This window comes from Erythrolamprus reginae, chromosome 12 (assembly GCF_031021105.1).
Source record: "Erythrolamprus reginae isolate rEryReg1 chromosome 12, rEryReg1.hap1, whole genome shotgun sequence".
NCBI classification, from domain to species: domain Eukaryota; kingdom Metazoa; phylum Chordata; class Lepidosauria; order Squamata; family Dipsadidae; genus Erythrolamprus; species Erythrolamprus reginae.
In genome coordinates, this window is record NC_091961.1 from 7,111,551 (window position 1) to 7,138,198 (window position 26,648).

General features: G+C 43.1%; 1 protein-coding gene across 2 annotated transcripts in view; it reads right to left on the bottom strand.

Annotated features, from left to right (window-relative positions):
- The window catches only part of LOXL2 (lysyl oxidase like 2), a 121,247-nt gene that overhangs the window by 88,734 nt on the left and 5,865 nt on the right, over positions 1-26,648 (bottom strand). Inside the window, exon 1 of one of the 2 annotated variants that reach the window (XM_070765252.1) lies at positions 10,160-10,220. The exons of the other annotated variant lie outside the window; for it this stretch is intronic. The gene's annotated coding sequence lies outside the window, so the exon portion shown is untranslated. Of the gene's footprint in view, positions 1-10,159; positions 10,221-26,648 lie in introns of those variants that run through there. 2 annotated transcript variants of the gene reach the window in all.

The following is a 26,648-nucleotide window of genomic DNA, read 5'->3' on the forward strand; positions in this document are numbered from 1 at the left end:
TGGCGGCACAAGAACAGGCCATTAGAACAAATGCTGTCAAAGCCAGAATTGAAAAATCAACAGACGATCCAAAGTGCAGACTCTGTAAAGAAACAGATGAAACAATCGATCACATACTCAGTTGCTGCAAAAAGATCGCACAGACTGACTACAAGCATAGACATGATGCTGTGGCACAGATGATCCACTGGAACTTGTGCCAGAAATACCATTTACCAGTGGCAAAGAACTGGTGGGATCATAAGCCCGAAAAAGTGGTCGAAAATGAGCAAGCAAAACTACTGTGGGACTTCCAACTTCAGACTGACCGAATTCTGAAGCATAACACACCAGACATTGTGATTGTGGAGAAAAAGAAAGTATGGATCATCGACATTGCAATCCCAGGGGACAGCAGAATTGAGGAGAAGCATCTAGAGAAATTAGTGAAATACGAAGATCTAAAAATCAAGCTGCAACGACTCTGGCATAAGCCCATGAAAGTGGTCCCAGTGGTACTTGGCACGCTGGGCGCAGTGCCAAAGGATCTCAGCGGACATTTGAAAACCATCGGAATTGACAAAATCTCCATCTGTCAATTGCAAAAGGCCACTTTACTGGGATCAGCAAACATAATTCACCGCTACATCACGCAGTCCTAGGTGCTTGGGAAGCGCCCGACTGGTGATGAAATACGAAATCCAGCATAGTGATCTCGTTTGCTGTGTTGTACTGACATAATAATAGTAATACAGTGATCCCTCGATTTTCGCGATCTCGATCTTCGCGAAACGGCTACACCACGATTTTTCAAAAAATATTAATTAAAAAATACTCCCCGTTTTTTTTGCTATACCGTGGTTTTTCCCACCCGATGATGTCACTCTCTTTCTTCCTTTCTCATCTTTCTTTCTCTCTCTCTTTCTCTATCTTGCTTCTTCCTCTCTCACACTCTCTTCCTCCCTCTCTCATCTCTTTCTTTCCTTCTCTCTCTTTCTCTATCTCTCCCCCTCTTGCTCTCAAGCAGCGGGCGGCGGGCGGGCGGGCGAGCGGCGGGCGGGCGGGCAGCAGCGAGGAGCTGAAGATCGGGGTTTCCCCTTTGCGTGGGCGGCGGGGAAGACCCAGGGAAGGTTTCTTCAGCCGCCCAGCAGCTGATCTGCTCGGCAGCGCTGCTGCAGGAGGTCCCATGTCCGAAAGCCGGTGAGAGGGGTGGATCGGGCGGGCGGGCGAGCGGCGAGCGGCGGGCGGGCGATAGCGGCGAGGGCACCGGACGCGCTGGGGAGGCGGGGGCAGCCGACATTCAAAGCAGTCTTTGTCAGCTTCCGCACTTTCATCGCTCCCCGGCTCCACCATCTGCGCATGCGCGGCCATGGAAAAAAGGGCGCGCATGCGCAGATGGTGTTTTTACTTCCGCACCACTATATCGTGAAAAATCGATTATCGCGAGAGGTCTTGGAACGTAACCCTCGCGATACTCGAGGGATCACTGTAATAATAATAATAATAATAATAATAATAATAATAATAATAATAATAATAATAAAATAAAAAATAAAAAAAATGTATATGCCGCCCCTCTCCAAAACTCGGGGCAGCCTACAACAGATAAAAACAGTATACATCGAGATATGATTAATTAAAATTAAAATTAAGAATTACATTTAAAAAGCTAAAAAAGCCTGTTAGCATACACACATGTCCATTCAAACAAGCCCACTATACATTCATTGGCCAGGGGGTAGAATCTAATGACCCCAAGCTTGGTGGCATAAGTGAGTCTTTAGACTCTTAAGGAAGGTGGGGAGTGGGGGGCAACATGAATCTCTGGGGGGGAGTTGATTCCAGAGGGCCGGGGCTCCCACAGAGAAGGCTCTTCCCCTGGGTCCCACCAAGTGACATTGTCTAGTTGACAGGAAATTTCTCCTTAGTCCCGGATTGGATCTTCCCAAGGGTGGATTCCTGATTCTGCTGCTACTAGTGCGCTGCATGTGAAGCTTCACTTTTATGCATGTGTGCACTCTCACACCGGACACCCAACACCCATCTCACACCCTACATCCACAGCTTCCATTTTACTATGAGTGTGCAGTGTGGCCGATAGTGGGTAGGAACCTGATACTGGTTTGAAGAGATGACACTGAATGGAGACAAAATTATGATGGATATTGGTGAACAGATTATCTCCGAGACCGCCTTCTGCCGCACGAATCCCAGCGACCAGTTAGGCCCCACAGAGTGGGCCTTCTCCGGGTCCCGTCAACTAAACAATGTCGGTTGGCGGGGCCCAGGGGAAGAGCCTTCTCTGTGGCGGCCCCGGTCCTCTGGAACCAACTCCCCCCAGAGATTAGAATAGCCCCCACCCTCCTTGCCTTTTGTAAGCTCCTCAAAACCCACCTCTGCTGTCAGGCATGGGGGAATTAAGATAATCTTTCCCCCTAGGCTTCTACAATTTATGCATGGTATGTTTGTATGGATGATTGGTTTTATAACAAGGGTTTTTAGCTGTTGTAATATTGGATTTTTACATTCTGTTTTTTGTCACTGTTGTTAGCCGCCCCGAGTCCACGGAGAGGGGCGGCATACAAATCCAATAAATAAATAAACATAAGAAGAACGTAAGAAAAGCCATGTTGAATCAGGCCAAAGCCCATCGAGTTTTAACTCTTCCGGGGCATTGAATTACGATAGTGTGCACACACGTTCTTTTGGCACCCGAGGGAAAAAAGGTTTGCCATTAGTGTTGGGCGAACCGAACTTGCAAAGTTCGGGCTCGTGCTGAACTTTGCAGTGTTCGGCATGCCGAACCCGGACCCGAACTTTTTTAAAAACGCCGCCGTCTGGGAGGAGAGTGGGGAAATCCCACAAAGGGATTCTGTGGGCGGGGCTTTGACGTCACGGAGACAACTTCCTGCCCGGCCGAAATGGGGAGGAAGGAGTCTCCGTGACGTCAAAGCCCCGCCCCCGGAATCCCTTCGTGGGATTCCCCACCTCCTTTTGCTTGCGGCATCCTTTTCTGTAAACATAAAAGGAAGCGAACTATTATTTTTACAGAAAAGAATGCCGCAGCGGCTTGCCGCAAGCAAAAGTTTGGGTTCGGGTTTGGCGAACTCACCCGAATTTCACTGCAAAGTTCGGGTGAGTTCGCCGAACCCGAACTTCGTTGGGTTCGCCCAGCACTATTCCATCACTGCTCTAGGGTCCCTTTCAACTCTGTTTATTCTGTGTATATTTTTTAATAAATAAAAGGCAAAACAAGGCTGCTAGGAATGTCCGTCCAAAGAAAACTAAACCTGAGTAAGCATTTTAGCCCTGGGTATCTCATTTCTCAGAAAAGTAGGGGAACATTTGCCATAATGGACACGGGGTGAAGATGTTTCCATAACTGCGTTTAACAAATTCACTGTTGTTTTGTTATCATAGAAACAGAAGTACACGCTGGAAATCCATTAGTATAGATCCTCCTTCCCTGCTCCTGGAAATGATTAATCCGGCATAATAGCTTTTCAAGGTGGCATGGGGGGAAAATGTATAGGTCTTCTTGTTTATTGCCTTGGGCAAAATCAACCCAATAAATCCAGTCCCCTTTTACTGAGCCAACATTTTATCTATAACGAAAAAGCTGAGTGTGGAAATGTAATTTAAGTGAAGAATATGTCATAATAGCAAGAAACCAGATTTTAGTCCTGGCTCCGGCAATTAGGACTGGATTTTTCATAAATAGTATTGGATAGCGTTGCAAGAGGTCTGTTTCCTAATCAAAAGACCAACATGGCAATTTTAAAGAACAACAAGGATAATTAGGGGAATGGAGGCTAAAACATATGCAGAACGGTTGCTGGAACTGGGCATGGCTAGTTGAATGGAAAGAAGGACCAGGGGAGACGTGGTAGCAGTGTTCCAATATCTCAGGGGTTGCCACAAAGAAGAGAGAGTCAATCTATTATCCAAAGCACCTGAGGTAGAACAAGAAGCAATGGGTGGAAACTAAACAAGGAGAGAAGCAACTTAGAACTTTCCTGTTAGAACAATTAATCAGGGGAACAGCTTGCCTCCAGAAATTGTGAATGCCTCAACCCTGGAAGTATTTAAGAAGATGTTGGATAACCATTGGTCTGAAGTGGTGTAGGGTTTCCTGCCTAAGCAGGGGGTTGGACTAGAAGACCTCCAAGGTCCCTTCTAACTCTGTTGTTGTTGTTATATTGCCTGTTTGTTCATTTTTCTTATGGCTGTGGAATTACCTTAGATAGATAGATAGATAGATAGATAGATAGATAGATAGATAGGTAGGTAGGTAGGTAGGTAGGTAGGTAGGTAGGTAGGTAGGTAGGTAGGTAGATAGATAGATAGATAGATAGATAGATAGATAGATAGATAGATAGATAGATAGATAGATAGATGGAAGATGGATGGATGGATGGATGGATAGGTAGGTAGGTAGAAAGATAGGTAGGTAGGTAGGTAGATAGACAGACAGACAGACAGACAGATAGATGATAGATGGATGGATGGATGGATGGATGGATGGATGGATGGATGGATAGATAGATAGATAGATAGATAGATAGATAGATAGATAGATGGATGGATGGAGGGACGGAGGGACGGATAGGTAGGTAGGTAGAAAGGTAGGTAGGTAGGTAGGTAGAAATATAGGTAGGTAGGTAGGTAGGTAGGTAGATAGATAGATAGACAGACAGACAGACAGACAGATGATAGATGATAGATGGAGGGAGGGAGGGAGGGACGGATAGGTAGGTAGGTAGAAAGATAAGTAGGTAGGTAGGTAGATAGATAGATAGATAGATAGATAGATAGATAGATAGATAGATAGATGATAGATAGATAGATAGATAGATAGATAGATAGATAGATAGATAGATAGATAGATGGAAGATGGATGGATGGATGGATGGATAGGTAGGTAGGTAGAAAGATAGGTAGGTAGGTAGGTAGGTAGGTAGATAGACAGACAGACAGACAGACAGATAGATGATAGATGGATGGATGGATGGATGGATGGATAGATAGATAGATAGATAGATAGATAGATGATAGATGGATGGAGGGAGGGAGGGACGGATAGGTAGGTAGGTAGAAAGGTAGGTAGGTAGATAGATAGATAGACAGACAGACAGACAGACAGATGATAGATGATAGATGGAGGGAGGGAGGGAGGGACGGATAGGTAGGTAGGTAGAAAGATAAGTAGGTAGGTAGATAGATAGATAGATAGATAGATAGATAGATAGATAGATAGATAGATAGATAGATAGATAGATAGATGATGGATGGATGAATGGAGGGATAGGTAGGTAGGTAGAAAGATAGGTAGGTAGGGAGAGAGAGAGAGAGATAGACTGGCCATGTCCAGTTCTTGCAACTGCTTTTCATATGTTTCTAGTCCTCTGAAGTATCCCCAGCTGTCCAGTCTGCAGCTCTCCTTCCTGCCTCCCAATGTCATTTTCACACTTCAATACAGTAGTGCACGTGTTAAAAATTTCATACTGTAGATTGCAAAAGTCCACAAGACTTGTTGAGATTCTTGCAAGGCAGAATGAAAAACTAGCATCTTGCAGGGCTTGGCGACCTCTCAGAATTCCAGCCAACCAGCAATCCAATTGGCAGGCGCCACGTTCTTCCTCTCTTTTAGTAAAATCTTCTTTTCTGACAGTGAGAACAATCAAACTTCTGGAGCAGAAGTTGTCTTCGGAAGTTGTGGGACCTTCATCACTGGAGGCTTTCAAGAAGAGACTGGACTGTCAAAAATGGTGTGGGGTCTCCCACTTAGGTGGGGGTTGGACCAGATGACCTACAAGGTTCCTTCCAAGTCTGTGAATCTAATCTATTCTACTACTTCCATGCTCAGCCTGATGCAATATATAGGGAGCCCTTGACTTACAACCAGAATTGGGATGGAGCTTCCATTGCTAAGCAATGCGGTTGTTGAGTCAGGCCCAATTTCACAAACTTTTCCCGCTGTGTGTTCTGTCGGCCTCTCTGGTAGAATCCTCCCAAAAATTCACAGGTACAAATTTCAGACACACACACGTTTGAAAAGTCAAAACAATGTTCTTTATAATGAAAATTCACTGAAACTAAGCCCTCTTTTGGTATAGCAAAGAGCACTCGTCTCCAAACAACCTGGTAATTTGTACAAGTCCCTTATCAGTCATGTGATACTTAGCTTGCAGCTGTGAGGCAATTCATAGTCCTTCTTCTTTCACAAAGTGAAACACACTTTGCTCTGGTTTAGTTTCAAAGCGGGGAAAAATCAGCACACAAAAGGTCAAAGTCAGTAAAGCAGTCACGAAACACAATGATCAGATAATCCTCCACAATGGCCAAACCCACAGGCTGCTCTTTATAGCAGCCTCACTAATGACCCCAGCCCCACCCAACCACAGGTGGCCTCATTTTCTTTGATAATAATCTCTCAGTTGTTGTTGCCTATGCATCGCTCTCCGCATGCGTGGCTGTATCATTAACTCTTGTTCTGAATCCAAGGAGGAGCTAGATAATTGATCTCCTTCTGAGCTGTCTGCCACACTCTCCTCCTCCCTGTCACTCATGTCTTCTTGGTCAGAGGAGCCTTCATCATCAGATTCCACCGGGGGCAAAACAGGCCTGCAGCATGTGGATGTCTCCCCCACATCCACAGTCCTTGGGGCAGGAGCTGGGCCAGAGCTAACCACAACACCGTGGTTCTTAAGCAAATCACATGGTCACTAAGCTAATCCGGCTCCCCCCCCGCCCCCAACAATTTGTTAGTTGGAAACCAGCTGGGAAAGTTACCAATGGCAATTGCTGGAGGTACCCAAATTGCAATAATGGGACTCCAGGGATGCTATGACAATCGTAATGCAAGGACTTGATCCCAAGTCACTTTTTTTTGGTAGTGCTGCATGTCAGCCACATAACAAATAGTTATCAGTTGAGGACTCCTTATATTTACAGTGAGAAGTTGCATAATGGCTGCATTTTTAAGTTAGTGGTTTTCCAGATATTATTGCTCTGGCAACTGTGTGGGGAATTGAACCGATAAAGTTACCTAACCTGTCAAATCAACTGCCTGCAAATAGAATAGCAAAGCTCAGAAGTATCCAAAACCCCCACATATTCTCCACTGGAAATAAAATTATTTAAAAAAGGAACTCGGCTGATCCTTTTTATTTTAAATAAAGCTTTCAGTCCATTCCATAGATTTATTTCTAAATTGCAGTTCACTGAAATACTGTGTTCACCATCTGGGAAAGTGGGTAGCAAAACTTCAGGCAAAAAATAATAATAATAATAACCCTAGCTCTCCCCATACAGTGGCTAACTTCTCGCAACTAAACTAAGCATAACTCCTTTTTTAATAGGCAGAACTGCAGGGTTCACGCGACATGCTATAAATCATATTACTTCTCACAGGATGTCCTGGATTCTCACTAAACCACAAACTATCTAACCCTGTTTTAGGCTAATCTTTGTACAAATTCACAGATTGAATTTCCTGCATTCCAAACAATTTTTACGCTTGTCTATTTACAAGTGTAACTCTTGGATAGTTCGTGCTAAATCCCAGGTAAATGTAGAGAAGACTTCAGCTAAAACAGTTTGCATTTACATCCCCTGCCGTCTCTCCAACCTACAAAACACCCTTTTCTCCTTCAGATCAAAGAACCTTGCAAGATAGACCATTGCCCTACCGCTAATTAGTTTGATGTCAAGGATCAAAGCAATGATTACGTGGCATCTAATAGCCTTCGTCTAGAATGGCCACAATGTGTACTGGAAAATCGGGGCTCCAGCGTGCCAGATAGAGTCTGAAGTTTGGCTTTCAGAATTGAAGCGGATGGTTAAGAAAGACAGATGCCAACTATAGCCTGACTCTGATTCTTTGCCGGAGCCACTGTTTCCTTCCCTCTCAAGGCACACAATATACCAGTGATGGCAAATCTTTTCTCCCTCGGATGCCCAAAGAGCATGAGTGTGCACTATCGCACATGTGTGAGTGCCCACACCCATATTTCACTACCTGAGGAGGGCAAAAACAGCTTCCCTTGCCCCCTCCCGTGAGGCCCTCTGCAGGCTAGAAACGGCCTGTTTTCCAACTTCTGGTGGGCCCAATAGTTGTTGTTGTTGTTGTTGTTGTTGTTGTTGTTGTTATTGTTGTTATTATTATTATTATTATTATTATTATTTTTAAGATTTGTATGGTGAGATGGTAAGGTGAAAATGTAAGAATGCTACGGTAGGTTAGAATCATAGAATCAATCATAGAATCATAGAATCAATCATAGAATCATAGAATCAATCATAGAATCGTAGAATCGTAGAATCAATCATAGAATCAATCATATAATCAATCATATAATCAATCATAGAATCATAGAATCATAGAATCATAGAATCAATCATATAATCAATCATATAATCAATCATATAATCAATCATATAATCATATAATCATATAATCATATAATCATATAATCATATAATCAATCATAGAATCAATCATAGAATCAATCATAAAATCATAGAATCATAGAATCAGAATCATAGAGTTGGAAGGGACCTTCAGGGTCATCAGGTCCAACCCCCTGCTCAATGCAGGATTCACTAAACCATCCCAGAAAGAAGACTGTCCAGTCTCTGTTTGAAGACCTCCAGTGAAGGCGATCCCACCATCTCCTGTGGCAAGCTGTTCCAGCCATTTATCACCCTTACCGCTGGAACAAGATTGTTCCTTTCCGTTCAGGTTGGGTAGTGAAAGGAAATCTCAGGTGCTCAAAAGAAGCACTTCGTCTAGCCCACTGTATAATTTGTCCAAGAATTAGAAATAGGAACGGTCCACCATAAGCAGCTATGGAATTGTATTGTCTTTCTTTAAGTCCCAGGTCTGTCTATTCCTGGAGCTGGACTATTAAATTGGACAGATTATTTAATGGACCTTAAGGAAGGATAATTTTCTCCACCTCTTCCAAACCCCCAGAAATATATCTATATGCAAGTTATATATATATATATCCTGAACATAGGTTTAGGCACAATCCTGCACAATATGTCTATTGATGAGGAACCAATACGTGAGGATTCCAGGAAATTTTAAAGTAGCTAAAGAGAATTCGGAAGGGCTGTTGAGCCACAGCTGAACATGGATTAATGACGGGAGTGAGGAGAAGGAGAGATCAACGATGATCGTCCTTCTCACCTCATTCCTCTAAATCCTGAAAACCTTCCAAGTGGACCACGAACCCCACAAAGTCCTTGAAATTCAACCAGAGAAGGACCTTCTCTTTCAGTATCATCCATCCCACTCTTTCCCCAACACAGCAAACGTCTTGTCCGTCGGAGGTCTGCTACTTCATCCTCCAGTCCTATCATCGTCCGTTCCCCCTATTCCTGTCTACTGCCATGAAGTCATTTTCCAAAGTTTCAAGCAATTTTTTTTTCATCCCAGCCTCGCATGACAAGCCAACGGGAGTTCAACCCAGGACTTCAGCTTTCCAGAGGCAGGATAAACTCACTGCCGAGCTATGAGTCCTGTATGCTTGTCCCATCTCTATCAGTTTGGGGGCAACTGAGATGGAAGCAAAACCCCTGGAGGGGAGGAGGAGGAAGAAACCCAGCAGTAGGAAGAAACAAAAAGAATGGCATCAATTTGCAATATCAACCCAATTCTACTCTCTTTCTCTCCCTTTTTCTCTTTCTGTCTTTCTCTCTCTCTCTCTTTCTTTCTTTCTCTCTTTCTCTTTCTTTCTCTCTCTGTCCCTCTCCCTCTGTCTCTCCCTTTCTCTCCCTGTCTCCTTCTCTGTATCTCTCGGTCTCTCTCTATCTCTTTTTTCTCTCTTTCTCTCTCTTCTCTCTCTCTCTTTGTCCCTCTCTGTGTGTCTCTCTCTCTTTCTCTCTCTGTCTCTCTCTTTCTCTCTTTTTTCTTCTTTCTCTCTTTCTGTCTTTCTCTCTGTCTCTCTCTCTCTCTCTCTGTCCCTCTCCCTCTGTCTCTTACTTTCTCTCTCTGTCTCTCTCTATCTCTTTTCTCTCTCTTTCTCTTCTCTCTCTCTTTCTCTCTCTGTGTGTCTCTCTCTCTTTCTCTCTCTTTGTCCCCTTCTCACTGGGTTTCTCTCTCTGTCTCTCTTCCTCTCTTTTTCTCTTTCCCTCTCTCCCTCTCTTTTTAGTGCAATCGTTGCTGCCTTACCTATCACGGTTCAGGCTTTGAGAAAAGCAATTCGCTGTCCGAGAGCGCTTCTCCTTGACTGAGTCTGGGAAGTGTGTCTGGGTTTAGCATATTTCACAGGACTTCTCCTCCCAAACCCCTCCCAGGGCCCACCCCTCCTTCCACACTCGGCCCCGGAGGCTGAAATGGACGGTATCACAACTTTTTTTCTCCCGTTTTGTAATCTGATCCTATTTTTTGGTCTTTTCTGGATACCAGGACTCTTCCCGCTCGGAAGCTTGGAGAGGAGGCAGCTAAGCCAAGGGGAGGAAGGGTAGCAAACAACTTTCCACGGAATTATAAACAGAAAATCAGCCTCCCACCCCCACTTTGGATGGACAACACTTGCAGTTTTCTCTGCAGGAGTAGGGGTAGCTCCGTCCTTTTTAAAAACTGGAATCCTGCTAAATGTGTTTTGCGGGGTCCTTTGGTGGTTTTCTTGCAGGGGTTTCATTACCCAAACTAGTTAAGATCCTCAAGCGCAGAAGACCCTTCATCTCAACCCTGAGCTAAAAATATCCTCCTTTATTGAAATCAGTTTTTTTTCTCCCCTTAAAATGTGGTCTAAAGATTCCTGGAGAGGGGAGGGGGTGTTGCCCTCCAAGATCCTTTCAGGGTCCATGAAATCAAAACTGTTGGCCAGCCTATGTTGAAAAAAAATTGCACAGTGTTAAAATCCCATCAAAGAGGGAATCAACCTATTCTCCAAAGCACCTGAGGGCAGAACAAGAAGCAATGGGTGGAAACTAAACAAGGAGAGAAGCAATTTAGGATTAAGAAGAAATGTCCCGACAGTTAGAAAAAATAATCAGTGGAACAGCTTGCCTCCATGCACCAACACTGGAAGTTTTAAAGATTTTGGATAAGTGGTGTAGAGATAAGCAGGGTGTAGGTGTAGGTGTAAGCAGGGGGTTGGACTAGAAGACCTCCAAGGTCCCTTCCGACTTTGTTGTTGTTGTTGTTGTTGTTGTTGTTGTTGTTGTTGTTGTTGTTCTTCTTCTTCTTCTTCTTCTTCTTCTCCTCCTCCTCCTCCTCCTCCTCCTCCTCCTCCTCCTCTTCTTCTTTTTCCTACTACTATTATTATTAATAGCATTGGTGGCCATTTTAATTTTTAAATAGGATAAATGTTGATCAATGTCACCCATAAAACAGGGGCTTTTGGGGGGATTCTCTGTCATTTTTTAAAAGTGGGAAGGCTTCCTGAGGGGAAAATAAATTCAAGCAATGCTGTGCTACAATATTGGATTATTTAAGGCCTATCCATTCCTGTCCAAGCTGGTGAATTCTGGGAGTTGGAGTCCATAAGTCTTAAAGTTGCCAAGTTTGAAGACCTCTGCACTCGAAGACCTCCAAGGTCCCTGTTATTCTATTCAATTTGGAGGAGGGGGGAGGAGAATAAAAGCCCTATTCCCTCTTACCCCTCATATAATCTCATATAATCCTGTGTCCTGGTATAAGGCTAACGGACGAGCCTTACATCCTGCTCTCTGGAGGAATAAAGGACCGTTTTATAATTCTTAGGAGAGACGTGATAGAATCTCCCAATATTTGAGTAGCTGTCACAGAGGGGAGTCAAGTTATTCTCCAAGGCAGGGGTCCCCAAACTTTTTACACAGGGGGCCAGTTCACTGTCCCTCGGACTCTTGGAGGGCCGGACTATTAAAAAAAACTATGAACAAATCCCTATGCACACTACACATACCTTATTTTAAAGTAAAAAACAATGGGAACGTACTATTTAGAGAAGGGGGGGTGAAGAAGTCTGAAATTCATATATGTTTATGTTTTGTTTTTAATTTTCTTTTGTTAACATCTGATTGGCTATACAAGGTTTTCTTGGCTTATAGAAAAATGTATAAAGAAAGAAGGAAGCACTTTGGCACAATGGTTAATACGTTAGAAATATAATTGGTGTTGTACTTTTTTGAGGAGGGAATTTAATTAAAAGAAAATGAATGTAACTGGATGACAAAATTAGAAAAAGGACTTTTGCAACTTTTTTGATGATTGATATTAGTTACTAACAAAATACCGCATTTTATTCATGGAAAATTAGATGTGTTCCTGTCACTCACCCGTGGGCCGGATAAATGGCCTCAGCGGGCCGCATGCGGGCCGCGGGGCGTAGTTTGGGGACCGTTGCTCCAAGGCATCAGAGGGAAGGACAAGAAGTAACAGATGAAAGATTATGAAAGAGAAATCTAGTCTAGATTTAAGGAGGAATTTCCTGACAGTAACCATTAACCAATGGAATAGCTGGCCTCCATGCAGGTGGTTGAAATATCCTTTACAGTCCTCTGAGTCTGCTCTACAAGTCTTAAAATGTTGGGAGAGCATCACTGTATCACGTCTTCTTTTAATTACCTCTTTATGAGGCTAAACACCTTGTATAGACTATAGAATAGAAAATAGAAACATAGAAACATAGAAACATAGAAGACTGACGGCAGAAAAAGACCTCATGGTTCATCTAGTCTGCCCTTATATTATTTCCTGTATTTTATCTTACAATGGATATATGTTTATCCCAGGCATGTTTAAATTCAGTTACTGTGGATTTACCAACCACGTCTGCTGGAAGTTTGTTCCAAGGATCTACTACTCTTTCAGTGAAATAATATTTTCTCACGTTGCTTTTGATCTTTCCCCCAACTAACTTCAGATTGTGTCCCCTTGTTCTTGGGTTCACTTTCCTATTAAAAACACTTCCCTCCTGGACCTTATTTAACCCTTTAACATATTTAAATGTTTCAATCCTGTCCCCCCTTTTCCTTCTGTCCTCCAGACTATACAGATTGAGTTCATGAAGTCTTTCCTGGTAAGTTTGATGCTTAAGACCTTCCACCATTCTTGTAGCCCGTCTTTGGACCCGTTCAATTTTGTCAATATCTTTTTGTAGGTGAGGTGAAAATAGAAAAAAGAAAATAGAAAATAGAATAGAATACTTTATTGACCAAGTGTGATTGGACAGACAAGAAATTTTGTCCTAAGACCCAGATTGTGGGGGCAGTATGCTGGCTCTTACATTGATTCCTATGGGGAAAATTGCTTCTTCTTACAAACTTTTCTACTTAAGAACCTGGTCACGGAATGAATTAAGTTCATAAGTAGAGGTACCACTGTGCTAGAGAAGGAAGGATAATTAAAAAAACCAAACCTCTTAAGTATTCAATAAATGGTGCATATTATGTGGGTGGCACCCAGAAGCAAATTGGCAACCGATGCAGCTCCTGCAGGAGGTGATACACGCGCCCACTGGAATCTGCACAAAACCATGTGGACCCAGTATTGGGTTCCTCCCTGTGTGGTGGAGAACGGTGTTCTAGTAGTGAAAATGGAGCTGCGCACGCAGCTCTGGGTGAATGGCAAAGGAAGAAGATGATTATCATCTTATTTAGGAGAAAATGCAAGAAGGACGAGAAGGAGGAGGAGGGGGAGGGAGAGGAGGGGGAGGGAGAGGAGGAGAGGAGGAAAAAGAAGAAGGAGAAGGAGAAGGAGAGGAAAAGGAAGAGGGAGAAGAAGAAGAGGAAAAAGAAGCAGAAGAAGAAGAAGAAGAAGAAGAAGAAGAAAAGAAGAAGAAATAGAAGAAGAAGAAGAAATAGAAGAAGAAGAAGAAGAAATAGAAGAAGAAGAAGAAGAAGAAGAAATAGAAGAAGAAGGAAAAGAAGAAGAAGAAGAAGAAGAAGAAATAGAAGAAGAAGAAGAAGAAATAGAAGAAGAAGAAGAAGAAGAAGAAGAAGAAGAAGAAATAGAAGAAGCAGAAGAAGAAGAAAAGAAGAAGAAGAAGAAGAAGAAGAAGAAGAAGAAGAAGAAGAAGAAGAAGAAGAAGAAGAAGAAGAAGAGGAGGAGGAAAAGGAAAAAGAAGAGGAAGATGATGATGATGATCATCTTATTTTGGAGAAAAATGCAAGACAGACGAGGAGGACGAGGAGGAGAAGGAGAAGAAAGAAGAAGAAGAGATGAAATAGTCTATAACGATAACCAAAATTCCTTTTGCTTGGATGAGCTGGTGAACCCATATGTAGTGTGATATTAAGGCTCAGACTTTTGTAATTCATGAAAAATTAAATCTCCAATTAAGTGGAGATTCTAGAACCCAAAATTATTGCAGTGATATTTCTTTTAATCTGACCAAATAGTATTTCTTTGTTTGTCATTGTTTGCTTGCTTGCTTGCTTGCCAAGATGTGTCCTTCAAGGGCCCTAATATGCCTTTCTCTCTCCCAAATGTTTTAATCTTATTAATGGGCAGGATCTTTCTAAGATACTTCCTTCAAGATTAAAAAAATCTAATGAAGCTCTGTTGCTGGGGGCTACCTTTAATGAGACATCACAGATAGAGAGAAGGAACGTGGAAAAAAGAGACTTGTAGAAGAAAAAGCATAATATTAGTGGTTGTGTGAAACATCTCTTTCAATTTCATTTCCTAATTCATGGGTCGGGAAATACATATATCAATCAGTTCAGTGGTGGGTTGCTACTTATTTGCCCCGGTTCGGGCGAATTGGTAACAGCGGTGGCAGGAGGTTCCATCCACTCTGGAAGCCCCATGCGTGCACTCCCAATAGCGAACCGGTAGCAAAAATAATTGAAAGCCACTGCTGAATCAATCCATAACACAGATCTACAAAAATATTTTTTGTAATCGTCGCAGTGGACCGTGTACTTTTCTGAATCACTTTTCTGAATCCTAGGTTTAGAAAGCTTAGAACTATGTCGCCTTAAAAACAACCTAAGCATAGCCCATAAAATCATCTGCTACAACGTCCTTCCTGTCAACGACAACTTCAGCATCAACCACAACAACCCACGAGCACACAACAGATACAATCTTAATGTAAACCGCTCCAAACTCGACTGCAGGAAATACGACTTTAGTAACTAAGGAGTTGATGCATGGAAGTCACTATCAGACTCTGTAGTATCATCATTTAACACCACCCCCCAAATTTAGCTGTAGACTATCCACTGTTGACCTCTCCCAATTCCTAAGAGATCAGGAAGGAGCGTGCATAAGTGCACCAGCGTGCCTTCCGTCCCCTGTCCTAATGAAGACATATAAACATTTATTTACTTATTTATTATTAGAGTTGAAAGGGACCCTGCAGGTCATCAAGTCCACCCCCCCTGCTCAAGCAGGAAACCCTACATCACCCCAACCAGATGGCAGTCCAATTTTCTTTTGAATGTGTCAAGTGATGGGGCGTTCACAACCTCTGCTGACAGGTTGTTCCACTGGTTGATCGCTCTCACCGTCAGAAAGTTCTTCCTTATTTCCAGGTTGAATCTCTCCTTGGTCATTTTCCATCCATTGCTCCTGGTCTGGCCCTCTAGTGCCCTGGAAAATAGTGTGACCCCCTCCTCTCTGTGGCAACCCCTCAAATGTCTGTATAGTGCTATCATGTTCCCTCTGGCCCTCCTTTTGGCTAAACTATCCATACCCAGTTCCAGCAACCTCTCTTCGTATGTCTTGGTTTCCAGTCCCTTTATCATTTTAGTTGCTCTTTTCTGTACTTTCTCTAGAGTTTCAATGTCCTATCTCTATATACCACCAATACATAACTTGACAAAACAAATAAATAAATAAATAATAAATATATTTCCCCCCCCAAAAATGTATATAGTTTTTCTGTAGCAGGTATAGTTTCCACAGAACAGCATCATTATTATAAGGTATGGGAAATATACTGGTGACATTAAGAAAACAGTAACACAGGTCTACAAAAATATATTTTTTGTAATCATTGCAGTTGACCTTGTACTTTTCTGAATTATTTTTTGTTCTGATTTCAAAAATGTATTTAGTTTTTCTGTAGCAGGTATAGTTTTCATGGTGCAACATCACTATTATAAGGTAGATAGGAAATATACTGGCGACATTAAGAAAACAGTATTATTACTGTTTAACAGTATAAAAAGCAGGAAGAGGGAGATTATGATCCCGCTATATAGAGCGCTGGTGAGACCACATTTGGAATACTGTGTTCAGTTCTGGAGACCTCACCTACAAAAAAATATTGACAAAATTGAACAGGTCCAAAGACGGGCTACAAGAATGGTGGAAGGTCTTAAGCATAAACTCATGAACTCAATCTGTATAGTCTGGAGGACAGAAGGAAAAGGGGGGACATGATTGAAACATTTAAATATGTTAACGGGTTAAATAAGGTCCAGGAGGGAAGTGTTTTTAATAGGAAAGTGAACATAAGAACAAGGGGACACAATCTGAGGTTAGTTGGGGGAAAGATCAAAAGCAATGTGAGAAAATATTATTTTACTGAAAGAGTAGCAGATCCTTGGAACAAACTTCCAGCAGACGTGGTTGGTAAATCCACAGTAACTGAATTTAAACATGCCTGGAATAAACATATATCCATCCTAAGATAAAATACAGGAAATAGTATAAGGGCAGACTAGATGGACCATGAGGTCTTTTTCTGCCGTCAGACTTCTATGTTTCTATTACCTGATAACTGAATTCATTTCTGATTTAAACAGTCTCCAACACAATGTATCGGGGGTTTTTTTTTTTTTTTAAAAAGGAACCTGATTAAAGATTGAAGGTCAACTTCTTCAGTCAAATTGTGCAATTGTCAGAAGAGGAAAGTGTGTCTTAATTGTCTTTTTGACGAAAAAGTGAGATCAAATTTGCAATTGGAGATGCTTGCAGATTTCTGAACCTTGAACTTTGAATTTTGAACCTCAGAAGCAGAGATTGTTTCTCTCTTCATGTTTCTAGAAATAAGATTGCAGTGGTACCTCTACCAAGAACGCCTCTACTTACAAACTTTTCTAGATAAGAAGAGGGTGATATTTTTGCCTCTTCTCAAGAACCATTTTCCACTTACAAACCCGACCCTCCAAAACTGTAACCGGAAAAGGCAGGGAGAAGCCTCCATGGGGCCTCTCTAGGAATCTCCTGGGAGGAAACAGGGTTGGAAAAGGTAGGGAGAAGCCTCCGTGGGGCCACTCTAGGAATCTCCTGGGAGGAAACAGGGTCAGAAAAGGCAGGGAGGAGCCTCTGTGGGGCCTCTCTAGGAATCTCCTGGGAGGAAATGGGGCCGGAAAAGACGGGGAGAAGCCTCCGTGGGGCCTTTCTAGGAATCTCCTGGGAGGAAACAGGGCCTCCACCCTCCCTGTGGTTTTTCCAATCGCACGCATTATTTGCTTTTACATTGATTCCTGTGGGGAAAATTGCTTCTTCTTACAAACTTACTAAGAACCTGGTCATGGAACGAATTAAGTTCGTAAGTAGAGGTACCACTGTATTTGTTTGCTTGTTTGCTTGTTTTTACTTTGTGGTTCTCCAAGGTTAAAATGGGCCAGCAATGTTTAAAAGATCCTTACTGGACTTTCTCTATCTAGTTAGCTTTTGCTAGCTTGGGCAATTTCTTTTCCCAATAGTTAGGTCTTTCCAGAAACCTGGAAGGGATAATATAGCAGCCTTTATCTAGCACATCTAGACTTCTTGGAACCATAGATTCAAGGTTTGCATCGGTCACCACGGTCTTCCTTTCATATTGACCAAAACAGTTGAATAGCTCCTCCGAGCAAGCTGCTCTCCATGGAGAGATTGCAAAGGCGATACTCTCCAGTGAATAAGTTGTAATTCATGGCAAGGCAGACAATCCATCAGCCAACCGATTTATTTATTCAGGGGACATACAGCTGCCCATCTCAAACCACAACTCTGGGCAGCTTAGGACAATACAAAATGGGATTAAAAACAGAAGGCATGTACAGTACTGGATGATAAAACTAGAAAAAACTACAACCTTTTTGATAATTGATGTCAGTTACTAACAAAATACCGCATTTTATTTTATTTATTTATTTATTAGATTTGTATGCCGCCCCTCTCCATAGAAACTTATGGAAAATTAGATGGTATACTGCATTGTTTGATATTGAAAGGGGGGAAAAATTACTGAAAAAAACAGAATGCCATATAAAACATACAACACCCTTACCAAAGCCTGCAGCTGAAGAGTCCTTCAGTCCTGTGACCAATTTCATTGCCATCGACCTCTGGAGAAAAACCATCCCAAGAAAGTTGTGTTAAATCTGCGGTAGCAAATTGTCTGGTGATACCTTATGGCAGAGGTCTTCAAACTTGGCAACTTTAAGACTTGTGGACTTCAACTCCCAGAATTCTCCAGCCAGCATTCTGGGAGTTGAAGTCCACAAGTCTTAAAGTTGCCAAGTTTGAAGACCTCTGCCTTATGGATTAATGTGTTTATTTTGGCATACAGTGATCCCTCGAGTTTCGCGATCTCGATCTTCGCGAAACGCTATATCGCGATTTTTTAAAAAAATATTAATTTAAAAAAAAACCACTTCTGGGTTTGGCTTCGGGAGTCAGCTGGGAAGCGGCGCGGCTGTTTTAAAAGGTCGCAGCCGGCCTGGGGGGCTTCCCAGCACCCCCCCCTGAACCCCCAACCTGGGTCTTCCCGGCCGCCCACGCAAAGGGGAAACCCCGGCTCCTCGCTGATGCCCGCCGCTCGCCCGCCCGCCAGCAAGAGGGGGAAGACCCAGGGAAGGTTCCTTCGGCCGCCCAGCAGCTGATCTGCTCGGTAGCGCAGCAGCAGCGAGGAGCCGAATCGGGGTTTCCCCTTTGCGTGGGCGGCGGGGAACGCAAACTCCACCATCTACGCATGCACGGCCATAGAAAAAAGGGCGCGCATGCGCAGATGGTGTTTTTACTTCCGCAACCCTACATCGCGAAAAATCGATTATCGCGAGGGGTCTTGGAACGGAACCCTCGCGATAATAGAGGGATCACTGTAATGCTTTTGTGGGCTACTGCCTGTTTCACCAAATGTATGAACCGTTCTCTTGCTACCAATGCAGAAAAATCAAATCAAATCTTAAAATTAGCATTGTCAGAGATCGGCTAAGGAATTCCAACTAGATAGATCTAAAACTCAAGGCCCAGGGGCCAGATCCAGCCTACAGGGTGCTTAGATCTCACCAGGGGTGGGCTACCGCCGGATGGGGGGGGACGCAGTAGGGCAGCAAAAATGGAGCTCCACCCCAGAGCACCCAATTTGCACTGAAATATGTTGAAAGAAAATACAGGGCGTCCTGCATAAGCCACGTCCACAGTGGGGTAGTAAAAATTTTGGTAGCCCTTCACTGGATCTCAACAATGAAGCAGCATTTTTTTTTCTTCTTTCCCTTCTGGGCTCTGGGTATGTTTTTCCTATTGCAGTAAATGAGGTTGAATGTGTATCATTTTAGAAGAGCTGTGTGTGCGTGTACGTGTGTACATACACTTTAGAATAGAATAGAATTTTTATTGGCCAAGTGTGATTGGACAAACAAGGAATTTGTCTTTGGTGCATATGCTCTCAGTGCACGTAAAAGAAAAGGATACATTTGTCAAGAATCATGTGGTACAACACTTAATGATTGTCATAAGGGTCAAATAAGCAATGAAGAAACAATATTAATTAAAAAATTTAATAAGGGTTTTTAGTAATTTAAATATTAGATTTGTTATATGCTGTTTTTATTATTGTTGTTAGCCGCCCCGAGTCTACGGAGAGGGGCGGCATACAAATCTAATAAAATAAATAAAATAATAATAAATAAATAAATAAATAAATAAATAAATAATTTAAAAAAAAACTTAGGATACAAGCAACAAGTTACAGTCATACTGTCCTAAGAGGGAGGAAAAGGATGATAGGAATGATGAGAAATACTAGTAGAATAGAAGTGCAGATTTAGTAAAAAGTCTGACAGTGTTGAGGAAATTATTTGTTTAGCAGAGTGATGGCGTTCGGGGGAAAACTGTTCTTGCGTCTAGTTGTCTTGGTGTTCAGGGCTCTGTAGCGACGTTTTGAGGGTAGGAGTTGAAACAGTTGTGTCCAGGATGTGAGGGGTCAGTAAATATTTTATATAGCAGATGATGTATATTTTTGTGTGCCTGTGTGTAATATGTATGTAGACCTATGGCATATATACATAGAATTAAATAGTGTATTTTGGATGTTCAGTAATAGTAAATAGATACGGAAATTGTATCTCTTTGGGGCAAGGAGAGGCCAGGCCCCCTAATCCTAACCCAAACCCTTGACGTGAGTGACGTCAAGTTGGCCACTTTTAAGCCAGTCACATGACCTATAATAATAATAATAATAATAATAATAATAATAATAATAATAATTTATTAGATTTGTATGCCCCCAACCCCAGATACTGGCGCGAGCGATGGGAGCTGCGCATGTGCAGCAGCCGAAATCTCGCATTGATGTCCTTGAGTCAGCAAGAATTGGGTAAGAATTGATGTTTCTTCACTTCTGCGCATGTGCAGAAGCAAAAAACTGGTAATTTTTACTGGAATCGCGCCGGCTGCGTATGCATGATGCATGCACGCCCAGCGGCAATGGAGCAGGCCTACGTACTCCGTTGCCGCTACCGGAACTGTGTTCCGGGCGTACCAGCTCTTAGCCCATCACTGATCCCAACCATCTGGTAAAAAATTGATGCAGATTGTGGCATTGGGTGAAACGTTGTTTTAGCTGTAAGAACTGGAATTGAATCTCTGGATGAATTTAAACTCAGCTCCAATGAACACCGGTTTGAAAGTCGGGTAGCTAAAGAATTGTTTGCTACCCTCTGCAGTCTGCATTGGTTGCCGATCAGTTTCCGGTCACAATTCAAAGTGTTGGTTATGACCTATAAAGCCCTTCATGGCACCGGACCAGAATATCTCCGGGACCGCCCTCTGCCGCACGAATCCCAGTGACTGGTTCGGTCCCACAGAGTTGGCCTTCTCCGGGTCCCGTCGACTAAACAATGTCGTCTGGCGGGACCCAGGGGAAGAGCCTTCTCTGTGGTGGCTCCGACCCTCTGGAACCAGCTCCCCCCTGAGATTAGGATTGCCCCCACCCTCCTTGCCTTTCGCAAACTCCTTAAAACCCACCTCTGCTGTCAGGCATGGGGGAACTGAAGCATCTCCCCCTTGCCCATGTTGTTTTGGTGTTAGATTGATTGTGTGCTTGTTTTTTAATATTCTGGGGTTGTTTTTTATGAATTTTTTAGCTTAACATTGTAATTGGATTGGTGGGTATTGGATTTGTTATTATGTATTGTTTTTACCTTGTTGTGAGCCGCCCCGAGTTTGCGGAGAGGGGCGGCATATAAATCCAATAAATCTAATCTAATCTAATCCTCCCGAGGGCCTTTCAAATTGTATTTTGGCTGCTGGCATTTAAGCCATAGTAATTTAAAACGACACCATATTAACTTAAACCAGTTCACAATGCTGCTGATCCTTAGCCCAAAGTTGGATCTTGTGCATCAGCTAACAACTTGTAGACTTCAACGTCCAGAAGCTTTGCTGGCTGAGGAATCCTGGGAGTTGAAGTCCACAAGTCTTAAAGTCGCCAAGGTTGGGGACCCCGTCTTTAGAGGACCGTAAGACAGCATCTCGATCGCGTTTAGACTAAATCTCAAGCGGGAACATTGTGTGAAGAAAGAAAAATAAAAGAAATAATCTGGCGAGGGTATTGTATCCTTTGTCAACGTAACCTCCTAGATGTAGATAAGAAGAGTTGGCTCAAGATCTTTAGCTTGGTTCAAGCCGAGACATTTCCACAAATCCTATAGGATACGACAACAGCATCACTAGCGGGACCAAAAAATTATTCACACAATGAGATGTGGCAACGACAATTGGCAGCGAAGGAATTTTGTTTGTGCTTGAACTCCATCGCCCAAGCCCGGCATTGTTAAGCCGAGCGCCCTGCGCACTTGCGTTAATGTACCTTTATTTAGGAACTTAATTTATTTTAAAAGACTGTACCAATTCAAGATTCTGTGCCCCCGAGAAACAGAATCTTGTGATTGCAATGTTGTGTAGTTATAATTGTGGCTTGTTATGGCAGTTGTTGACCTTTTTCAGGTGAGCAAACTGCACCCATGGACTCAAGCACTACCAAATGTACACACACGTTTTTTTTAATGATCCTTTACCTGCTTGTAGCTCATATTATTTGTTTGTTTATTGATTGATTTGATTTGATTTCCGCCCCTCTCCGAGGACTCTTACCTGCCATGTCCAAACTCTGGGCTGGCAAAGTGTGCCATTCAAGAAAAGTCAACTAAACAATGTCGGTTGGCGGGCCCCAGGGGAAGAGCCTTCTCTGTGGCGGCCCCGACTCTCTGGAACCAGCTCCCCCCCAGAGATTAGAACTGCCCCTACCCTCCTTGCCTTTCGTAAACTCCTCAAAACCCACCTTTGTCGTCAGGCATGGGGGAATTGAGATGTCTCCCCCGGGCCTATATAATTTATGTATGGTATGTGTGTAGGTATGTCTGCTTAAAAATGGTTTTTTTTAACTATTTTAAATTTTAAATTGTATATTATTAGATTTGTCATGAATTGTTTTTATTGTATTGTGAGCCGCCTCGAGTCCATGGAAAGGGGCGGCATACAAATCTAATAAATAAATGAATGAATGAATGAATGAATGAATGAATGAATAAATAAAAGTGGATAGCCATTTGTTTGGAACTAGAAGATCTCCCAGTTGGTCCCTTCCAACTCTATTATTCTATGTTCAGCCCATCTGAAGTCAGGAACGGTCTCTCTATAACAGTGTTGGCAAACCTTTTCGGCACCGAGAGCCAGAAAGATCACACGGAAATATCGTGTGCATGTATGCTTATTGGGGAAAAACAAACTTCCGTGTTCGAGCATGCATGCACGCACGCCAATCAAATTGTCAGTGTGCATGCTTAGGTTTTCGGCACTGCCCTGCGCATGAAAGCATCAAGCTCCAGAAAAGCCAAACTTCCTGTTTCTAGCGCTCATGTGCACCCAACTGGCCAGTGGCATGCACATACCGGTTTTTCGCACTGTTGCATGCGTGAAGGACAGCTGATCATCACACGCGTATGTGTGCTAGAAACCCAGAAGACAAACAGTCAAGGCGACACATGGCTTCGTGTGTCACTTTGGGCATGCGTGCCATAGGTTTGCCCTCATCACCTCGAGGCTTGACTACTGTAACGCTCGCTACATGGGGCTACCTTTGAAAAGTGGTCGGAAACTTCAGATCGTGCAGAACGCAGCTGCGAGAGCAATCATGGGCTTTCCCAAATATGCCCATGTTTCTCCAACACTCCGCAGTCTGCATTGGTTGCCGATCAGTTTTCGGTCACAATTCAAAGTGTTGGTTATGACCTATAAAGCCCTTCATGGCACCGGGCCAGAATATCTCAGCGACCGCCTGCTGCCGCACGAATCCCAGCGACCAATTAGGTCCCACAGAGTGGGTCTTCTCCAGGTCCCGTCAACCAAACAATGTCGCTTGGTGGGACCCGGAGGAAGAGCCTATTCTGTGGCGGCCCCGACCCTCTGGAAGCAACTCCCCCCAGAGATTAGAATTGCCCCCACCCTCCTTGCCTTTCGTAAGCTCCTTAAAACCCACCTCTGCCACCAGGCATGGGGGAATTGAGATACTCTTTCCCCCTAGGCCTTTACAATTTTATGTATGGTATGTTGTATGTATGATTGGTCTTTATATAATGGGTTTTTAACTCCTTTTTTAGTATTGGATTTTGTTGTACTGTTTTACTGCTGTTGTTAGCCGCCCCAAGTCTGCGGAGAGGGGCGGCATACAAATCCAATAAATAATAATAATAATAATAATAATAATAATAATAATAATAATAATAATAATAATAATCACGGCTCCATAATTTAATTAAAATGTTTTCAAAACTGCATGTAAACTGCGGATTCTCCCAATTTCCATTATGGATTTTTCTCCGAGAAAGGTTGTGTCCTGACCAGTATATCCCACCACACAAACAGATGGGAGTGGAATTTCTTTGTAGCTGCTACAACAATATGGCTGAAACTAAGCTTGGCCCTGGGAAATACCTATTGAAAGGCTACTTAACCCGACATTAAGGTCACCAAGTAAGTCTGTGTTAATGCATAACGTTTGAGGAGCATTTCAGGTAAAGTCCTTTAAAATAGAAGCTATCTACGAAAACAGCTCCGCAAAGTACTTGTTTATTATTATTATTTTTCTCCGAACACGCTCCTTTCTTGCTGCAGAGAAAATTCCTCTTAGGAATTGCTACCGTATACGTGGCACTTAGTCCACGCATCATTAGAGAGCAACAATGGCCTAGATAAGGAGGGACAGAATGCCCTGGACCATGTTTGTCGCCAAACTAATAATAATAATATATATTTTTTTTGGGGGCTAGCCTTTCGGTTAGGTTGCTTTTTGGTAGGTTTTCACCAATGGAATTCTTTTGTTCAAACCATATTTTTTAAAGTAGGTTCCCGGAAAAAAAGAAGAAGATAAGTTTCTTGGACAGTTATGTCCAAGGAAATTGTTTGCAGTGGTTGATCAGGAGCGGTTGTGTAAGCCAGGAGGCAAAAAACCAAAACAAAAAAGCATTTGACTGGTAAAGTGACCAGATTGTAATTTAGGTAAAGCGGGACACCATTGCCGGGAGTGGGGGAGATGACAGATGACTTTGTGTGTGTGTGTGTGTGTAAAAATACCTTTAGGACAGTGGCCGCTGGCAGGGGTGTGGTTCCTCCTGGCCCGGACGGTGCAGGGCCGCTTGCTAAGGAGGGTGGCTGCTTCGGCGGTGTCCGCGGGGAGGCTCAGGACCCATCTTGTAGGCGTGGACAAGCAAGAGGGCCTAGCGGGCGAGGGGCGATTCCCATGCACATTCCAGGTGATCAACCTATATCAGGGGTCCGTACCTTCATTTGAGGAGGCGGTGAGGAAGAAAAATCCTCGGCCACTCCACCGACTGGCGAAAGATTCTGCTAGACATATTTATTTACTGCCGAATGTAGAAGTTGAAAATGTATCCAAGCAAAAGCCGTAAGCGACGGCCACACCTCAAACCGACCCCAACCGGCCTCCCACCAATCTCTTCCGGTCTATTCCCCGTATTGTTTCATTCCTCCATTTAATTTTTGGCACAGCGTGGCGGAGCTTATGTTGGCGTCGGGTGCTCCCAACCAATCAGAACCGTACGTTATATTCTCCAAAGCTAAGGTGACCAGATACCCGGTTTTTTAAAAAATCGGGACATTTTAAAAATTACGCAGGACAAATTGCTCAAAAGCAGGACATCTGGTCCCCTTAGGCTAAGCGGCTGCGCTAAATAGAGGCCTCGGGGCCACTCTTCTCCAGCCCTTATTCTTAACACTGGTATACCACAGGGTTGTGTGTCTATCCTCCTTTTGTGCATGACTGCATTCTCACTCATGCTTGTAATACTATTATTACATTTGCAGATGATGCAACAATGGTGGGACTGATCTCCAGGGGAGACGAGTCTGCCTACTGAGATGAGGTGGACCAGTGGCTTTCGTGGTGTGGAGACAATAACTTGGTCCTTAACACCAATAAGGCCAAGGAGCTTATAGCGGACTGGAGAAGGAATAGATCAGACATCCAGCCCTTGCTTATCAATGGAGACTTGGTCCTCAACCAACTCTGGTAATGATAGATTTTGAGGAGGATGAGCCAGGCCCATCTTGGTACCCTGGGGGCCAGTGGTTTTGCCAGCTAAGGCGGAGACTGAGAGTGAGGGAGAAATAGGTCTAGATGAACCTGAAAGACCACCAGAGGTAGCAGATATGCCAATGACAGTAGGGTCTGACTTGAAGGAGGAGGAAGAGTCTGAGTCGCTTTGAGAAGGGTGGCATAGAAATCTAATTAATAAGACCATGAGCCTTTATTAGATGCCAGCTTTAGAAGACTAAGAAAGAAACAATACTTGTATGGGAAAAGGAAGGAGTCTGTAGTTTGTTACCTCTAGGGAATTGTTGACCACTCCCCATAGGTATTTAAGGATGGCCGATGGGGAAATTCAGGATGGAGTTTCAATGTTTTGTAATGGAGTCCGTTGATGTTTGGGGTCCCATCCATGTTGCGTGAGCCAACTGTTATTTCTCAGCTAAAATCCTTGGAGTAAAAGTGCCCTGCCTGGGGAGAGAGACTGCAAAGCTGTAACTGTAAGTCAGTGAAACTGGAGACTCTTTATCTCATGAAGGAATGCACAATTAGCTTTGATCTGCAGCAGCAGCCTAACCGCTGGACTGATATCTTTTAACTCCTGTCACTGAGAAGCTGCCAATATGACCTTGCGTGCATGAATTTGGCTTGTATAAATGCTGCTTTCTATATTAAAAGCTTGATTTAAAACAGGGGTAGGCAAAGTTGGCTCTTCTATGACATGTGGACTCCCAGAATAAGTGCACCTTTGTGCCTACCGTTCCTGTCGTAATGTCTTTTTTATCTTTTCTATCTCTACTTTATACTTATATTATGTTAAACATACTACAATACAATACTATATTTGTATGACAAAATAAATAAATACATTTCGGGGCTAGCATGATTGGTTCAGGAATTCTGGGAGTTGAAGTCCACAAGTCATATAAGAGCCAACTTTGCCTACACCTGATTTAAAATATC